At 43.6% G+C, this 19,523-nt stretch overlaps 1 pseudogene; it reads left to right on the forward strand.

The window, feature by feature from the left end:
- Positions 1–602: 602 nt before the first annotated feature.
- On the forward strand, positions 603–6,462 carry LOC145059189 (uncharacterized; annotated as a pseudogene).
- Positions 6,463–19,523: the final 13,061 nt, after the last annotated feature.

A 19,523-nucleotide genomic window follows, 5' to 3' on the forward strand; every position in this document is an offset into this window, starting at 1 on the left:
TCAAAGTTTTCCGAGAACTTGAGAACCAAACGAAGGCCGTTAGGTCAAAATAATTGAAGGTTATGATGATTTATGACATTTTTGTAAATAACTAGGTAAAAAAGAAGCGGGGGCATCTTATTCCACATGAATTGGGGGCATTTTAGAGATAGCCTAATGTCAAGCCCTTCCCCTTCCCCCGTTCTCTCTCTATCTCATCATCTTGCCTCTCTCATACCTTCACCCACCTCTGGCCATGAACACTCCCTAATGTCCAGCTCGTTGATGATGAATCGAAGAAGCAATAGACCGACAGTGTGATTTGGATCGATAGATCAATTATATTCCCTTCATGTCGTCTCAATCGTCCAGCATCACTTCGACAAATGATCTGCAATCGTAGACTACCTCTCCTGTGGCCGATCTACATTCAACGATTGGCATGCGAATGATCTACAATCGCAGACGACCTCTCAGTCGGAGTTGAATTGATCGCCTCAAAGAGAAACAACCAATCGATCCATATTTCGTAGTCATTATCATCAATCGACATGGAATCCAAAATCCTCCAATGATCTAGGCTTAATTGTCGTTGATCATCAACAATTCATGCTTAATTGTTGTATGAATCGTTACTTTCTTCCAAGTTCAAACCTTGCACTTCTATCGTCGACTCCGTTCTCGACTCCATTAATCAAGTCACCACGAAGCTCCTCATTAAGTTGCAGGTATGTTCCCTCATTCTGCATCTGTACATCTTAAACTGTGTAAATATGAGATAAATAATCTCGTTTCGTTGGTTTCACTCCATTTTCTTTCCGATTTTTGTTCTTTCTAGAATGGAGCATCTTGTTGAAGCTGTGATTATAAGATACGATACTTGTTTGGGGAAATATGGAGGCAAACCTCGTCCTGGTGGTCCAAGATCTACCTTATGCATATCCTCACAGGTAAACCATTACCCTATCCATTCCTTCCAAACCGAAATTCTTTCTTGATTGGAGTTCTTCAGTTGATAGATTCAATCGACATTTTGCTCTATATCACAACACATATATGTGAATCATTCTCTTTAACATGTTGGATGCAAAATGGGTTGCGCATTCTGTGCAACTGGAAGTATGGGATTCAAGAGCAACCTCTCAACAGGAGAGATTGTAGAACAATTAGTACATGCTTCTCGATTATCACCCATTCGCAATGTTGTTTTCATGGTAAATACCTCAAAAAAACTTGTTTTCCTTGAAATTTATGTCACTACAACTGATACCATCATCTTGTACTCAGGGAATAGGAGAGCCATTAAATAACTACAACGCTTTAGTTGAAGCTATTCGAGTAATGACAACATTCCCTTTTCAGCTTTCACCCAAGAAAATTATTGTCTCAACGGTTTGTTTTGTTTGTGTCATACCCCCAAACCAGAACGGCAGAATCGTTCGAGGGCGGATGACTTCATGTAGTATCATAACAGTTGAATACATAGTAAAGAAAGTAAAATCAACCATCATATATATAATTTAAGAGTTACATTGTTGAAAGATACTTGTTTCAAAACAAATTACAATATGATGACAAAATGAATTTTAAACCGACACCTTAGCGTCACATCTACAAAAGCTGAAGTTTACCTGTATTACTGAATCCCTGATTAATATAAGTAGATTTGAAAGAGTAGATCAGCATTTAAGCTAGTGAATTCATAAGTATTTAATGTCAATGTTTGTATAAATTTGAATGAAATTGTTTGTAGATGTTTCAAAACTCCTAGAAAATCTCATATTTCATACTAGTATAAAAGTAGTCTTCTACCAAGACCCGACTGTTTTGAATGTTTACTTCTAGAAATCCAATACTTTTTCATAATTGTGTGGTAGTTTAAAAGTTCCAAAACTATAATGCAATAGTGTTTTTCATGCCTAGAATAGTAGATTTATGTACGTATAAAATCGCTAAGGCATTCGATAACCCCGTAAATCAATGTGTTTTTAATACTCCATGTGATTTTTATAACTATGCTATTGACTCAGACTGCCTGTAACAACGTTCTTCAGGCGTTGGAATGTTATGACGTTTGTCACCCCAGACCTACCGGTCTAACTGTAGCTAACCGTTTAGGTGTGGGGTTGTCAATCTTGTATAGATCTATACACAAGTATCACGCTCTCCCTACAAGAGATTATAGTATATAATACATGACTTTAACTGCATACTTGAATGTACATGAAGTTGAATGTCTCACAAAACTTAGTATCAAAAGATTTACGTATGAAAAGTCCATTTGCTCTTGTATATGAAAGTATTTCCTTGATATAGTGCTTATAGTATGTAAAATCTCATGAATATCTAGTAAACTATACCTATTATAGTTTTTCCAAATGTGTGATTTGTTTGTATGATAAACCCTAGTGTAGTGTCGGCTTTGTATGTAAAGTATAACATTTGTAATAACATTATTGAACATTTATACTCAAAATATAAATAAGGTGTTTTATATATTTATATAACAACATGTTTCATTTGAAAAGGGACAAAGTGTTATCGTGATATGTTGTATGAGAACGTTTTCACATGATAGTTATAAATCACATATGATTTATTGTATAACAAAAAGTATAGCAAAAGATCGATGTTTTTCACACGAGGATAACCTTGTGTGTACTTGTATTCCACCCCCTTAAAAGTGTATAAAAGCATTTATAAAACATTTGAAAACGTAGTTATAGGGGTATGAACTCACTTGGTAGTAGTGAAGAAGGCGAGACGAAAACCGAGCAGAACTTCGACAGGAGAAAGCGGATTTCTCGGGATTCTAGGGAATCTCAGGAGCGTAAAACTTCATTCGGAACTTAGGTATGAAAACTAGGACTTCCGAATATTCCTTGCACGCAAAACGGTGTAAAAACACAAGAGAAGGAGAGAAATTGAGCAATTATGCCCGGAATCCCCGCATCCCTTTTATAGGGGTTGGAACCCTCGCGTACGCGGGGCGTACCTCTGGGTTACGCTAGGCGTACCGGACGTCATGCATGACGCACTTCGGATGGGAGGTACGATGGGAGAGCCTGTGGCCGATGGGACGAGGCTCCTATCCTCTGGTACGCTGGGCGTAATCCTTTATGCGGGGCGTAATCCTTTACGCGGGGTGTAAATGGATTTTCCCAACTTCTAAATTCCGTAACTTTTGCGTACGATCTCCGATTTTGGCATTTTTTATATTCACGCCTAGGTGAGACTATACTCTAAAACTTTCATTTAGACTCCGTCGGCTAGTTTTGAATTTATTTTTAATAATATATTTTTAACAGACCAGGACACGAAAAGTTCGTTTAAAATCCGTAACTTCTTCATCCGATGTCCGTTTTCGTCAGACTTTTTACCGTTGCACTACTATTGTTGAGATCTTCGATTCTCATTTAGGTTATTTCGGCTAAAAATCGCTCGATCTCTATTTCGAGTTTTTAGTTGTCTACCGCTATCCCGAAACTTCGAAAAATCATAACTTCCACATACGAAGTCAGATTTGGGCGTTCTTTTTATGTATGTTCATGGTTTAATGATATCTACGACTTTTATTTAGATACCTAAGGCTAATAAGTTTTTTATTGAAATTTCTCCTTTTACGTTTAATCGTATTGACGATTTTGCTGTGAAATCTTAGGTTGGTCATAACTTTTTCGTTATAACTCGGATTCCGGTGTTCTTTATATTTTTGGAAACCTTATTACGCTATCTATCATTTATGAAATCCAGTAGAGTCTTTTGAACATATTATTTTTTTTGACGATAATTTCATTATATCAAAAGAGATTACAATTTTTTACTTTTTAGGTCATTACATTGATTCGAAATATCGGGTTGTAACAGTTTGCTCCATTTTACATCCTCAATATGTAACGTCCGAAAAATTCCAACCAATTTAAACTTTTCAAAAACAACCCGATTTCATTAAATTATTACAAAAAGGTTTTCAATACAATTAATTTAGAGTATCCCAGAATCACATCACAAAGCATAAACATGAGGAGCGGTACGATCACGCCTTTGCCTTGCCACGGTCTCCTGAAGAACCTGAAAAACATTAAACCACAACTGTAAGCCCGAAAGCTTAGTGAGATATCCCCAAAATACCAACCACATATACCATACACGCAAAACATGCCATATCATAACAGAACACAGAACAGCCATGCATTCCGGGTCTAGTGTGTGACTGGTCCGCCGCACCGGCCAAAAGTCCACCTAGTCCACCCTCCGAGTCTAGCCACATACATCGAGTCTACAGTGTGATTGGTCCGCCCGCACTGGGCCTTCAATCCACCTGGTCCACTCTCTGAGTCTACAGTATGACCGGTCCGCCCGCACTGGGCCTTCAGTCGGCCTGGTCCACTCTCCGAGCCTCGGCACGTCTGGTCCGCCCTCATGGGGCCTACAGCCTATCCGGACCGCTCGCTGGGCCTTCGGGATAACCGGTCCGCCCTGGGTATGTTGGCCTACAGCACAAAGCAGGTCCCGCCTCAACCCAACCCCAGTCCAACAACCATGTGCACATAAACATTCAATCATATAACATATAACATCCAATCCAACCGATCACATAGCATAACATCATCCTAACCAGGATACCGACCTAACCGGTCACTAGCATAGCATCATCCTAACCATGATTCCATCCTTAACCAGGTCTCTAACATATACCATCCTAACTACCAGGATTCAACATAGCAAAGCAATAACATAACAACGATACCCGGATCACAATCCGATAAAGGGTCGGCCTTGGTGTCGTAGACCCTGTTGATATAGTGAGGATAACTCACCTCGCAACTGCTGACTGAACAGATAAACCTGAGCTGCTCCGACCACTGATATGATCTCCACCACTGGCCAACCACCAAAACACTGAACTCAAAACAATATCCAACAATTACCAAAATGCCCCTGGAAGACAACCGGACCACCCTTGGTCAAAGATAAGTCAAAGTCAACCCCTGACTGACTCTACTTGCCGAGTCAACCCGATGACTCGTCGAGTCCCCATGCTCAGAATTTCCCCCAATCCGCGACTCAACTCGCCGAGTCACCCCGAGACTCGCCGAGTCCAACAACTCTGAGTCCTTCCTCACTCGACTCACCGAGTCATCCCTTGACTCACTGATACACAGCTCATCCTGAAGAAAGATTAGGACCTCACGACCAGACTCGCTGAGTCCAAGAACAGACTCACCGAGTCCAAGGCTATCTTCAACCTACTCGCCGAGTTCCAGTCCATCTTCAAGCAACTCGCCGAGTACACCTTTGTGACTCTCCGAGTGCCTCTAGATCTCATCCCATACAGAAGCCTTCCAGGCCATGGAATTGATCCAAAACGTAGATCTACCCTTCTACAACCCATCCATCACGTAAAGTGGCAAACTTTACGTGAATCCAAAGAGATCTAGGCATTTTACACTCTAGGGCTAGGGTTTGGGACAAGATGGCTTCACCAAACACTCAAGGACAAGGACTTTAATGCACTCTAGACCTTCTCCATTCCAGATCTGAGGTAGCAACCTCAGATCTATCCTTCAAACTCAAGATACCACAAGCAAAACCTCCCACACATCCCAAAAATGATGAATCTAGATGAATAGCAGTCCAAGAACTAGATAATACCTCAAAAGGAAGCCCCAACAGCCAAGAAATCTGAATCTTAGCAAAGCCCCTTGCTCCAAGCCTCCTAACTCTCCAAGATCTCCTCCAAAATCTCTTCTCCAAGGCTCAAATGCACTCAAATCCTTCACAATCGCGTTTCTAGGGTTTTCTGGACTTCAAGGGAGGGTAGAGAGGCTGGGGAGAGGGTATAATGTCCTTTATATAGGGCTCATCCTCCGAAATTAGGGTTTTCTCCACTCAGCACCAACTCGCCGAGTCCAGCCGCCGACTCACCGAGTTGGCCACTTAACACGCGACCAAAGTCGCGACCCAACTCGCCGAGTTGCCCTTTCCCAAATACACTTTTAGCCCTTCAACTCTACTCTTGATATTCCGTGATGTTACACAATATTAGTCTTTTTAAGAACATTTATGGATTCATATCTATCATTCTCATAATTTCTTGTAGGTGGGAATAATTCATGCAATAAAAAAGCTTCATGGTGACTTACAAAATATAAACCTAGCAGTGTCTCTTCATGCACCAGTTCAAGATATTAGGTGTCAAATAATGCCTGCAGCTCGCACTTTTCCTTTAGAAAAACTTATGAATGCTTTAGCAGAATATCAAAAGAAATGGTAGCTCTTTTTTTTCTTCTTTTTTTAATTTCCTCAAAGTGTAAAATTACTAAAATACCCTTCTGGTATTTACTTTACAGTCAGCAAAAGATTTTCATTGAGTACATAATGTTGGATGGTGTGAATGATGAGGAGCAGCATGCCCACCAGCTTGGTAGATTGCTTGACACATTTGAAGTGGTGAGAGTGAGATTCAAATTAGCTTTTTAAAGTAAATTACAATTTTGGTCCCTGAGTGCTGCTGTTTTTTTCAATTTTGTTCCCAAAAACTTTACTCTTGCAATTTTGGTTCTTATTTAACGTTTTTGGTCCATGTGTCAGGCAAAATAACTATATTTTCGGAACCAAAATTGTGAAAATCAGATGTACTAAAGCCCAAAAATAGTCATTTTACTTGAAACGTGTACTAAAATGTTACAAGAACATCAAATAAGGGTGAAAAGTGCAATACCACTTTTTGGGACCAAAATTGCAAAAATCGGATATACTAGGGACCAAAAATGTAATTTTGGTCTCAAAAAGTTTCTCTTGCTATCTCTATCCTTATTTGAGGTTCTTGTAACCTTTTGGAATGACAACCTTCTAGAAAATCCCTTGTGTAACTTTTTTTTCTTCTCTTTTTGATTTTTTTTTTCAAACCTTATTAAGTAAATCACATGTTATTCACATATGAATTAAATGTGATTCACATGTTATTCACATATTAATTATGTGCGATTCACATGTAAATCACATGTTATTCACATATGAATCACATGTAAATCATATATGAATTAGATGTGATTCACGTGTTATTCACATATGAATTACATGTGATTCACATGTAAAGCACATGTTATTCAAATATGAATCACATGTAATTTATATATGAATTAGATGCGATTCACATGTAATTCACATATGAATTACATGTGATTCACAGGGCATGAGGGTGTTCACCCCCCTCCCCCCAACTTGTCTAAAGTCCATTATAGTCCATACAATATAAACCCTTTTATGCCCACTTCCATCTGAAAAAAAAAAAAAGATGAAACCGGTAGTTTTTGAAGATGAGTCCATAATAATAGAAAACTGATAAATTTTATTTTTATTTTGGAGAATCTGTTAAAGAAAATCAAACCCAATCTGTTATATACTCTTGAATCTATCACAAAAATTTGAAATCCTAGCCGAAAAGTCTTAAAAGTCATTAAAATAATTAAAGAAATTAAATCATAACAAAGTGTACAACTTCATAAATCTATTTAAAAAATCATAACCCATTAGAAAATTGCCACAAATCGTGTTTGATTGTCGGTGTCGTGATTTACGTCTTTGATTTCACCGTCTGAGATTCACCCTTTTGGCATCTTCTCCACCACTCAACCTCTCAAAGATCCCTACGTGCTTTGATCTAGTCCCTAAATCTTTCAGATCTCATCCTCTCATACCCTTGTCGGTCGCCATTCTGTCATCGTCGACCATCGTCCGCCTGTGCTTTGCGGCTTATTCTCTCAAGAGTCAAGTCTCAATAGCATGGTTGTAAGTTTCTCTCTCAATCTCCGATATCCCTAGCATTAAGAATGCAGGTATGCCACTAAAGTATTAGATTGTCCTTTTATAAACTTTATTTTTTATTTCTTGTTCTTAATTTTCTACACCTAGATAAGCATAGCCTTAGCCTTCACATGGTGCTGCTAATGATGTGCTTTACTAACATCGAATTGTCATTTCATATTAACTGTTAATTATTTTTACTTGTATATTTAACCTAAGTTTATAAACATTTGATCCCTCATCCGTAAATTGTTTGGTGGTTACTCATCTATTAATTTATAAATATTTTTTACTTCGTTCGTGTGTTAATTGTTTAACTTTTTATTACTTTATGAAATATTATGAATGAATATTTAGTGAATAATCTCAAATATTTGCACACAAACTAGACGGGTTCTCCCCTAACAAAAAAGGGATAATGTCACTGTAGCACATAAAACTTTCATCAATTGGCTTATTTGGTCCTTAAAGTTTTTTTTTAGGTACATTAGGCCAGTAAACTCGTAAGTGACCTTTTAATTACACCATCTTATCAAGTTTTAGAAGGTTTCCCGGTTACAATGCTTATGCGGCACGCTGATGTGTCCAATAAAATTACGTGGGAAGCTTATGTGTCGAAGTAGTCCAGTTGTCGATATAGGCTTATTAATTCAAACCCTCATTCGGACCTCCTTTAAATCTTTACTTACTCTTCTCTGAAAAGTCAAAGACTTCTCCCTCCCCGACTATTTCCGTCCTGAAGAAGAATGTCTTCGAGCTCATCGACGTCAAGGAATCAGCTACAAGTCACTCATGTTCAGTCGTAAGAAGGGATAAAGGTTTGTGATTATGTCGTTCCAGCTAAAGAACGAACCTGTTGGAAGATAACAAACCCTGGGAGGTGATTCTGGAATTGTCAAAATAGTATGGTAGGTCCCGATTCTCTTGATTTTGATAAGTTAGTATTTTATGGTTTGATGTGTTGTTTCTTTCTGTAAAGACGATAAAGGTGTATTTGTATTTTGTTTCGTCTGTTAAAAACCCTAATTTTATTTGCTTCTTGACGATCACTGTGAATAAAACACATTTCGTTGGTACATTAAAGGTAGCTGATTTGTGGTTGTCATTCAAACCCTAATTTTATTGGATTTTTATAGACTAGGTTGAGGAAATGTGTAACATCCCAAAAATACGAGCCAAAAATTTCGTTTTTAAAACATGCACTTAACAAAACATTTAGAAATAAATCATTCAACAACCATTTCATTTCACAAAAGATGTTGCATATCAGAAAACATTGTAATAATCATAAAAATGTCAGAGTACAATCTCCCAGGTAGATGTCATAATGCGGAATACAAGCAGGTGTGTGTGTGATGTACCGCTACCGCGCCAGCTCCTTCCCTTTCGACGAAGAGGTACCTGAAACCATAACTGAAAACTGTAAGCACGAAGCTTAGTGAGTTCCCCCATAATACCTCATACCATGCAAGCATACAACGTACAGCTAGGAGATACGGGCCTCGCCCACACTCCACTATCTGGGAGATACGGGCCTCGCCCACACACCACTCTCAGAGAGATACGGGCCTAGCCCACACTCAATCGCTAACCCATAATATACAAGTATCACACAGACAACGAGTATAGACATCTCTATCATACTGGCATATATCATAATCAACTCAACCAAGAGATACGGGCTCGGCCCACACTCTAATACTAACATCTCGTCTATACGGGCCGGCCTTAGCGACTTAGACCCGTTACTACTGGAAGGAAACTCACCTCAAAGTCCCTGCCGATCTGTGTGGGAACTGACTGTCTGCTGCTACTGCCGCTCTGGAAATCCTTCGGCTATAATTCCCACAAAGCCCTTAGTCAAATACTGCTAACCGACTTCAGGGTAAATTGACCATTTACCCTTACAAATCAAGAGTCAAGTCACAGTCAACTGCCAGTTGACCAGACTCGCCGAGTTGGCTTGCCAACTTGCCGAGTTCCTTTCCCTTAGTCTGACCATAAATCTGTCTCTACTCGTCGAGTTAGACGTAGACTCGACGAGTTTTCTTTCTATACCCAAGACCAATAGTCCTTCATCCTACTCGCCGAGTTGTATGAACAACTCGCCGAGTTCATCTTCATCCAATGAACACTTTATGCTATGACTCGTCGAGTTGTATGAACAACTCGTCGAGTCTGTTCTTGATCTAAGAAGGTTGCCTTGAACTCGCCGAGTCATGGCATTGACTCGCCGAGTGACTTCATGAGTGAGTCTAGCTTCCGACCCACTGAGTCACACCTAATGACTCGTTACTCCCAACCCGCAAATGCGAAAAGGGGGAAAACTCGGGGACTCGCGACTCGACTCGCCGAGTCAGATGAACGACTCGCCGAGTCGGCCACATGAAAAAACTACACACGCGATTCTGCTTGGATCCAGCTCATGCCATTCATAGATCTGGGTTCTTAGGGCAGGATTTTCACGTAAAGTTTCCAACTTTACGTGTAGAAATGCATAGAATGGGGATTAAGGGCGAAATAAGGGCTAAGAAGGTAGATCTAGGACATTCAAGCAATTTACTCCCATAAAGGTTATAGATTTGAGCTTCTGGAGCTCAACCATGACTAGATCTAGTGGATAATCAACCTATTTTGGAAAAAGGTTCAAGAAGAGCTCAAAGGTGCTCTAATGGGGTTTTAAGCATACAAACAGAATGGAGTAGAGATATACCTCAGAGAACTCTGAAATAGCACCAAGATATCTGGCCTCCTTCTCCTCTTCTTGCTCCACTCTCCTTCTTCTCCCAAAAACTCCAAGGAATCACTCTAATCACTTCAATCTCACAAGAAACGAGTTAGGGTTTGATGTAGGGCGCTCTGAGGGTGAAAGGGGGCGAGCTTGGGCCGCACAAGCTAGCTTAAATAGGGGGCAACCCTTGGAATTAGGGTTTCATCAGACAGCGGTGACTCGCCGAGTCCGGAATATGGACTCAACGAGTCGCCAACTTAAACACGCTCCGGATCCCGTCTCTACTCGGCGAGTCGGACCTACAACTCGCCGAGTCCAAGGCTAAAAATGAAAATACAAAGATAAATTTTACGTACCAGAAACCAGGTGCTACAAATCTCCCCCACTTATTTTAGACTTCGTCCTCGAAGTCTGCTGCTCGATCCTGAAACAGCTCGGGGTAATGCTCCATCATTTCTTCCACCAGCTCCCAAGTCCACTCGGACCCCTTTCGGTGCTGCCACTGCACCTTTACTAACTCCACCCTCTTGTTCCTTAGATCCTTCGACTTCCGGTCGAGGATTGCGACTGGGCGCTCAATGTAATTTAGGCTGTCATCAACCTGTATATCCTCTAATGGCACCACCGTTGAATCATCCACGAGACACTTCCGCAGCTGGGAGACATGGAAGGTGTTGTGGATCTGGCTGAGCTCGGCTGGCAGATCCAGCCTATATGCCACCTTGCCCACCCGGGCTACAACCCTGAACGGACCAATGTATCTCGGGCCCAACTTGCCCCGCTTCCTGAATTGAATGACGCCTTTCCAAGGCGACACCTTCAGGAGAACCATATTCCCGACCTGGAACTCCAAGTCTGATCGACGCTTGTCGACATAACTTTTCTTCCGACTCTGCGCAGTCTGAAGCCTGCTCCGAACCTGCTGGATTCTCTTGTTCATCTTGAGCACCACTTCGGTGCTCCCCATGACCCTTTGGCCAACTTCACCCCAGCATATCGGGGTCCTGCACCTCCGACCGTACAACATCTCGAATGGAGGATGGTCTATACTCGCGTGGTAGCTGTTGTTGTACGAGAACTCAGCCAAGGGAGGATAGGTATCCCAGCTACCACCGAAGTCTAGCACGCAAGCCCGCAACATATCCTCCAAATTCTGGATGGTCCGCTCACTCTGACCATCCGTATGCGGGTGAAAGGCGGTGCTAAAGTGCAGACGAGTGCCCAAGTCATCATGAAACTTCTTCCAAAACTTGGAAGTGAACCGCACATCTCGATCCGATATCACTGACACTGGCACCCCGTGCCGTGACGCTATCTCCCTGATGTAGATATCGGCCAACTTTTCGGCTGAGATACTCTCCTAAATCGGAATAAAATGGGCACTCTTGGTCAATCGATCCACGATGACCCAAATCGAATCCACTCCTCGCGCCGTCCGGGGAAGCTTTGTGATAAAATCCATCGTAATATCCTCCAGTTTCCATAACGGGATATCCAACGGCTGCATCTTGCCGTGCGGTCTCTGATGCTCGGCCTTGACCTTCCTGCAGGTCAAACACCTCTCGACGTACCATGCCACGTCCCGCTTCATGCAGGGCCACCAATAGTCTAGACGAAGATCCCTATACATCTTCATCGCCCCTGGATGAATAGAGAGTCGGGATTTGTGCACCTCCTCCATCAAGATCTGGCGCACACCTCCAAGATATGGCACCCACACCCTGCGGTGTAGTGTCAATAACCCCCGACTATCATAATCGAAGGAGGTGACTTGACCCACTATTCGCTCACTCTTCCGATGTTCCTCCTTCATAGCCTCCTGTTGAGCCTCCCAAATCTGCTCCAACAGGGGAGTCACCACAGTCATCCTCATGCAAATATCCCTGATCGGCGCCGCCTTGCGGCTAAGCGCATCGGCCACCACATTGGCCTTCCCTGGGTGGAAAAGGATCTCGCAATCATAATCCTTCACCACGTCCAACCACCGACGCTTCCTCATGTTCAGATTCGGCTAATCCATGAGGTACCTCAAACTCTTGTGGTCCGTGTAAATGGTACATCGAACCCCGTAGAGGTAATGCCGCCAAATCTTGATGGCGAAAACCACCGACCCCAACTCCAAATCATGCGTCGGGTAGTTCGTCTCGTGAGGCTTCAGCTGCCTCGAGGCATAAGCAATGACATGCCCCCTCTGCATCAATATTGCACCTAGGCCTGAGATCAACGCGTCACAATATACCACAAAATCCTCTACGCCCTCGGGCAGGGCTAAGATCGGCGCCTCGCACAATCTCTGTCTCAGAATCTCGAACGCTGCCTGCTGCTCAGGCCCCCAACGAAAGACCACGACTTTCCTAGTTAACCGTGTCAGGGGTACGACTATCTTGGAGAAATCCCGAATAAATCTCCGATAGTAGCCTGCCAATCCTAGGAAACTCCGAATCTCAGATGAAGACTTCGGAACCTCCCATCTCATCATGGCCTCCACCTTGGCCGGGTCTACTGAAATCCCTTTCTGGTTGACGAGGTGCCCAAGAAACTGCACCTCGCGCAACCAAAACTCACATTTAGAGAACTTGGCGTACAAGCTCTCCCTCCTCAGGGTCTCCAAAACCTCTCTCAGATGCTCCTCATGTTCCTCCTGTGTCTTGGAATAAACCAAGATGTCATCAATGAAAACTATCACAGACCGATCCAACATCGGTCTACATACGCGGTTCATGAGGTCCATGAACGCGGCAGGAGCATTGGTGAGCCCAAATGGCATCACCACGAACTCATAATGGCCATAACGCGTCCGAAACGCGGTCTTCTGTACATCCTCCTCCCTGACCCTCATCTGGTGATAACCGGAACACAAATCAATCTTGGAGAACCAAGATGCTCCCTGCAACTGATCAAATAGGTCATCAATCCTCGAGAGTGGGTAACGGTTCTTCACCGTTACCTTATTCAGCTCCCGATAATCTATACACATCCGATGTGACCCGTCCTTCTTCTTTACAAACAGGATCGGGGCTCCCCAGGGTGAACTGCTCGGTCGAATAAATACCCTGTCTAGCAGCTCCTGCAGCTGCGTAGACAACTCCTGCATCTTGGGAGGAGCCAATCGATAGGGTGTCTTGGCTATTGGAGCCGCACCAGGAACTAGATCGATCTTGAACTCCATCTGGCGCTCCGGAGGTATTCCAGGAAGCTCCTCTGGGAACACATCAGCGTAGTCTCGCACCACTGGAACCTCGCTCACCGTCGCCTTACCCGTCTCCCAGGTATCCATAACATACGCGACATATCTCGCGCATCCCTGCTGAAGGTAGCGCCTAGCTCTCGCTGCTGAAAATACTGCAGGCCCACATTGTGGCCTCTTGTCGTGGATCACCAACTCTCCCCCACTCGGGGTCCTGATCCGCACTAGCTGTTGTGCGCAATCTATCACCGCCCCATTAGGGCTCAACCAATCCATGCCTATAATTACCTTGTTTCCCCGCAACAGGATGGGAACTAAATCCACCAAATAGCGCTCCTCGAAAAGCCTCAGGACACAATCCCTGAATACTGATGACGCTCGCACCGATCGATCATCGGCAATCTCCACCTCTAAAAGGCAATCCAACATGCCCGAAGTCTCAGTAAACCTCTTACTAAGAGCAAAGGAAACAAATGATCGGGTGGCACTCGAGTCGAACAACACCTAGACAGGAATATCGTTCACATGGAACGATCCTAATGCATATACACAGAGCACATATCAATATCATAACATCATAAAAATAAAGTGGAGGGAAAGAATCATACCCGTCACCACATCGGGTGCGGCGCGTGCCTCCTCTGTCGTTAGCTGAAACGCCCGACTCCTCACCACTAGAGCCTCTGCCTTACCCTGTCGGCCATCTGTAATTCGCAGGGTAGCTGGAGCCGGTGCCCTAACCGGCGCTGATGCTGTCAACTGGGGGCAATTGGCCTTCTTGTGGCCCCTCTGGTTGCAGTGGAAATACAACAACTCAGATATCTGAATAACCGAGACAGGAGTAGTACAATCCCTGCTAAAGTGTCATGCCTTGCCGCACTTGTAGTAGCCTGCTGATCCCATCCTACATGCTCCCTCATGCGTCCTGCCGCATTTCCTGTAGCGGCCTGGTCCTCCTTGGCCTTTCGGCCTCCCATCTGATCCTTTGGGCTTCTTCCCCAAAGCCCCAACCGCCTGCCCCGCCTCTGCCTTCCTCTTCCGAATGTGCTCTAAATCAATCTCCCTTTCCCTCGCCCTGGCAATCATGGACTCCAGGGCAGGGCAAGCTGAAAACCTAACATGCTCCCGGATGTCAGCCCGTAACATGTCATGATAACGAGTCCTCCTCATATCCTCATCACCCGCATACTGGGGCACCAACAATGCCCTCTCCCGGAACTTGGTGGTGATCTCTGCCACAGTCTCCGTCGTCTGCCTCATATCCAATAACTCCCTAGCCAGCTGCTGAAGCTCGACAGGCGGCGCGAACTCCGCCCTGAACCTGGTCGCAAAGTCCGACCAAGTCATAGCCTCGACAGCCGAGGCTCCCAATGAGTCCCCCATGGACTCCCACCAATCCCTAGCTCGATCTCGTAGACACCCTGCTGTGAACCTCACCTTCGACCTCTCAGGGCAGAAGCTAATCATCTGTGCAGACTCAATGTCTGCAATCCATCGTCTGGCCGCTATGGGGTCCTTCGCCCCATGAAAATCCGGCGCACCACTGCCCCAAAAGTCCTTGAAGGACAGCGTGCGAGATCCCGACTGGCCAAATGTCATGTCGCTCCTGAATGCTCAGAGGCGATCCTCTATCAACTCCAATATCCCCTCCTTGATCGACCCGAAGATGATGGGGGTCGACTCAAGGATGCCTCTGGTGATCTCAGACGCGATGAACTCGCGTAGCCCCTCATCCACTGGCTCGGAACCTGATCTCGAACCCGATCCCTCTCCTGTACTGCCAACTGCTGGCCTCGAACGTAGTACCACCATTCTGAGATACAAAAGAAATAACAACTGTTAGCGATACCGATACCTCTGGAGGAATCACACTTACCACAAGTTCCCTGGTCTTATCTTGGCATTCCTCGATTCGGGTACGGATCCTCTGCTTTCAGTAGTACAGGCCCATACTTCCTTCCACATCTATCCGTACCTTCTCCAAGGACTGCCTTGACTCCACCAGGTCCCTTTGACTACCGTTGATCTCTATTACTCCTATCCTAGGCTTACCCTAGGAAACCTCTGACTCTACCCAAACCAGTCCTCAGCTGCTGAAGGCCACTTGGTGATGCCAATTAGCTATTACCTGAATACAATCACATGTGATGAGGCTCGGATAATCCTTCGAGTGAGGGACTCTTCCCTACCACGGTTAGGACTTAAACAAGAACTACGCAATAGGGTCAAATCCAACACTCTGAGATTATTCAACCCTGATCACATGTGACTTTATCGTATTCACCTAACAGCTAGCTCCCATCACTTCGAAGCCCACATAGCACAAAGCAAACATCATTTGGACATAAAGGAAACAATCTCAAGCAACTCTATCATCGTAGAGAGAAACTGAACTAGCATACAATGCTAAACTCGCACTATCAGGCATAACCTAAACATGCCATCCTACTACTGTCTACTCAATTCTTGCATGCAACTTTTCACACACAGAAGCACATAAAGCAGGCACATAAGGCATCACTCTTAAATCCTTAGTCCTATTCTAGCATGCTGTTCTACTGAAACTGATAAGCATAACATAAGCTTGTATGGGTACTTTGGAGAATACTTACTTGAGCTTGGCCGGTCGCGCACATCAGACACTTCGTTCTTTCTTAGAACCCTTTACTAGCCTCTTAGAAAACATTTTTTTTCAAAATCTTTTAATCCCTCGATTTGAGTTCAAACACCCCCGAAGGTGTGTTCGAATCCCTCAAACCAGGGCTCTGATACCAACTTGTAACATCCCAAAAATACGAGCCAAAAATTTCGTTTTTAAAACATGCACTTAGCAAAACATTTAGAAATAAATCATTCAACAACCATTTCATTTCACAAAAGATGTTGCATGTCAGAAAACATTGTAATAATCATAAAAATGTCAGAGTACAATCTCCCAGGTAGATGTCATAATGCGGAATACAAGCAGGTGTGTGTGATGTACCGCTACCGCGCCAGCTCCTTCCCTTTCGACGAAGAGGTACCTGAAACCATAACTGAAAACTGTAAGCACGAAGCTTAGTGAGTTCCCCCATAATACCTCATACCATGCAAGCATACAACGTACAGCTAGGAGATACGGGCCTCGCCCACACTCAGAGAGATACGGGCCTTGCCCACACTCCGCTAGTCGGGAGATACGGGCCTCGCCCACACTCCACTATCTGGGAGATACGGGCCTCGCCCACACACCACTCTCGGAGAGATACGGGCCTAGCCCACACTCAATCGCTAACCCATAATATACAAGTATCACACAGACAACGAGTATAGACATCTCTATCATACTGGCATATATCATAATCAACTCAACCAAGAGATACGGGCTCGGCCCACACTCTAATACTAACATCTCGTCTATACGGGCCGGCCTTAGCGCCTTAGACCCGTTACTACTGGAAGGAAACTCACCTCAAGGTCCCTGCCGATCTGTGTGGGAACTGACTGTCTGCTGCTACTGCCGCTCTGGAAATCCTCCGGCTATAATTCCCACAAAGCCCTTAGTCAAATACTGTTAACCGACTTCAGGGTAAATTGACCATTTACCCTTACAAATCAAGAGTCAAGTCACAGTCAACTGCCAGTTGACCAAACTCGCCGAGTTGGCTTGCCAACTTGCCGAGTTCCTTTCCCTTAGTCTGACCATAAATCCGTCTCTACTCGTCGAGTTAGACGTAGACTCGACGAGTTTTCCTTCTATACCCAAGACCAATAGTCCTTCATCCTACTCGCCGATTTGTATGAACAACTCGCCGAGTTCATCTTCATCCAATGAACACTTTATGCTATGACTCGTCGAGTTGTATGAACAACTCGTCGAGTCTGTTCTTGATCTAAGAAGGTTGCCTTGAACTCGCCGAGTCATGGCATTGACTCGCCGAGTGACTTCATGAGTGAGTCTAGCTTCCGAACCACTGAATCACACCTAATGACTCGTTACTCCCAACCCGCAAATGCGAAAAGGGGGAAAACTTGGGGACTCGCGAATCGAATCGCCGAGTCAGATGAACGACTCGCCGAGTCGGCCACATGCAAAAACTACACACGCGATTCTGCTTGGATCCAGCTCATGTCATTCATAGATCTGGGTTCTTAGGGCAGGATTTTCACGTAAAGTTTCCAACTTTACGTGTAGAAATGCATAGAATGGGGATTAAGGGAGAAATAAGGGCTAAGAAGGTAGATCTAGGACATTCAAGCAATTTACTCCCATAAAGGTTATAGATCTGAGCTTCTAGAGCTCAACCATGACTAGATCTAGTGGATAATCAACCTATTACAAATTCTACTTCATGCACAAGCTTGGAAAAAGGTTCAAGAAGAGCTCAAAGGTGCTCTAATGGGGTTTTAAGCATACAAACAGAATGGAGTAGAGATATACCTCAGAGAACTCTGAAATAGCACCAAGATATCTGGCCTCCTTCTCCTTTTCTTGCTCCACTCTCCTTCTTCTCCCAAAAACTCCAAGGAATCACTCTAATCACTTCAATCTCACAAGAAACGAGTTAGGGTTTGATGTAGGGCGCTCTGAGGGTGAAAGGGGGCGAGCTTGGGCCGCACAAGCTAGCTTAAATAGGGGGCAAACCCTTGGAATTAGGGTTTCATCAGGCAGCGGTGACTCGCCGAGTCCGGAATATGGACTCGCCGAGTCGCCAACTTAAACACGCTCCGGATCCCGTCTCTACTCGGCGAGTCGGACCTACAACTCGCCGAGTCCAAGGCTAAAAATGAAAACACAAAGATAAATTTTACGTACCAGAAACCAGGTGCTACAAAATGTAGCTTCTTGGAATGGAAAGATGAAGAACAGGCAGACGAGTACTACAAAAACCTGCTATATTCTCTGAAACAGAAACTGGATGCCAAAGATGAACTGTCTGAGATGAACAAATTGAGGAGAAGGATTGCTGAAGTGGAGTTTCTGCTGTCACAGGAGCAGTATAAGGTGGAAAAGAGTGAAAGAAGCTCATGATGCAAGGAAGGCAGTAGGCAGGTACAGGATGATAGTTGCCTTGTTTGTTTGCTTGCTTGGCTCTATGTGTTTTGAATTTAGGGGGGTGAATGTAGTTAGTTTGGTTGGTTAGTGTAAGCTTTTGTTTTTTTTAGGATCCCTTGTATTTTTTTTAAAGGCAGACTAGAAAGTTAGTAATGATGGGTATTTTGTATGTATTGAAGCTGGTTTTAGTTATAAGTTGGGGTTATCAACCTTAATGTGTTGATGTTGTACGGTGGTAAGTCCCTAATGAAAGGGCATATGATAAGTAATGTAAAAAAATATTCAAAGTCCGAATTATAGGGCATTTTGTATAAACAAATGATGTTAATCAAACATATGCATGGTATGTATTCCCAACAAATATATTTAACTAGATTGGTTGTTGTGCATGCTTTAAATTTGGGAACAAATTAGGAAGTGGTCCATGTGGAAGTACACTATGTGTATGGGGACCATTTGTAGTCAGTGAGTGTTTTAATAATGAAAAAAATGGGACCTGTGAAGCCATTAAAAAACATATCCGGGACCATATAAAACATCCCCATGCATGCACATTATTCCATTTTTTACATGCATAAATATTCAAAGCCAAATGTCATGATTTTACTTAAAAGGGTAACATACTTTCATACTTCATGTCATACATAAATAAATGACCAACATACCCTTTTCTGTCATACATAAATAAATGACCAACATACCCTTTTCTGTCATACGTACTTAAATGACTAAAATACCCTTTTCTGTCATACATACTTAAATGACCAAATACCCTTTTCTTG

This window comes from Lactuca serriola, chromosome 1 (assembly GCF_051521515.1).
Source record: "Lactuca serriola cultivar US96UC23 chromosome 1, Lser_US96UC23_V15, whole genome shotgun sequence".
In the NCBI taxonomy this organism is placed as follows: domain Eukaryota; kingdom Viridiplantae; phylum Streptophyta; class Magnoliopsida; order Asterales; family Asteraceae; genus Lactuca; species Lactuca serriola.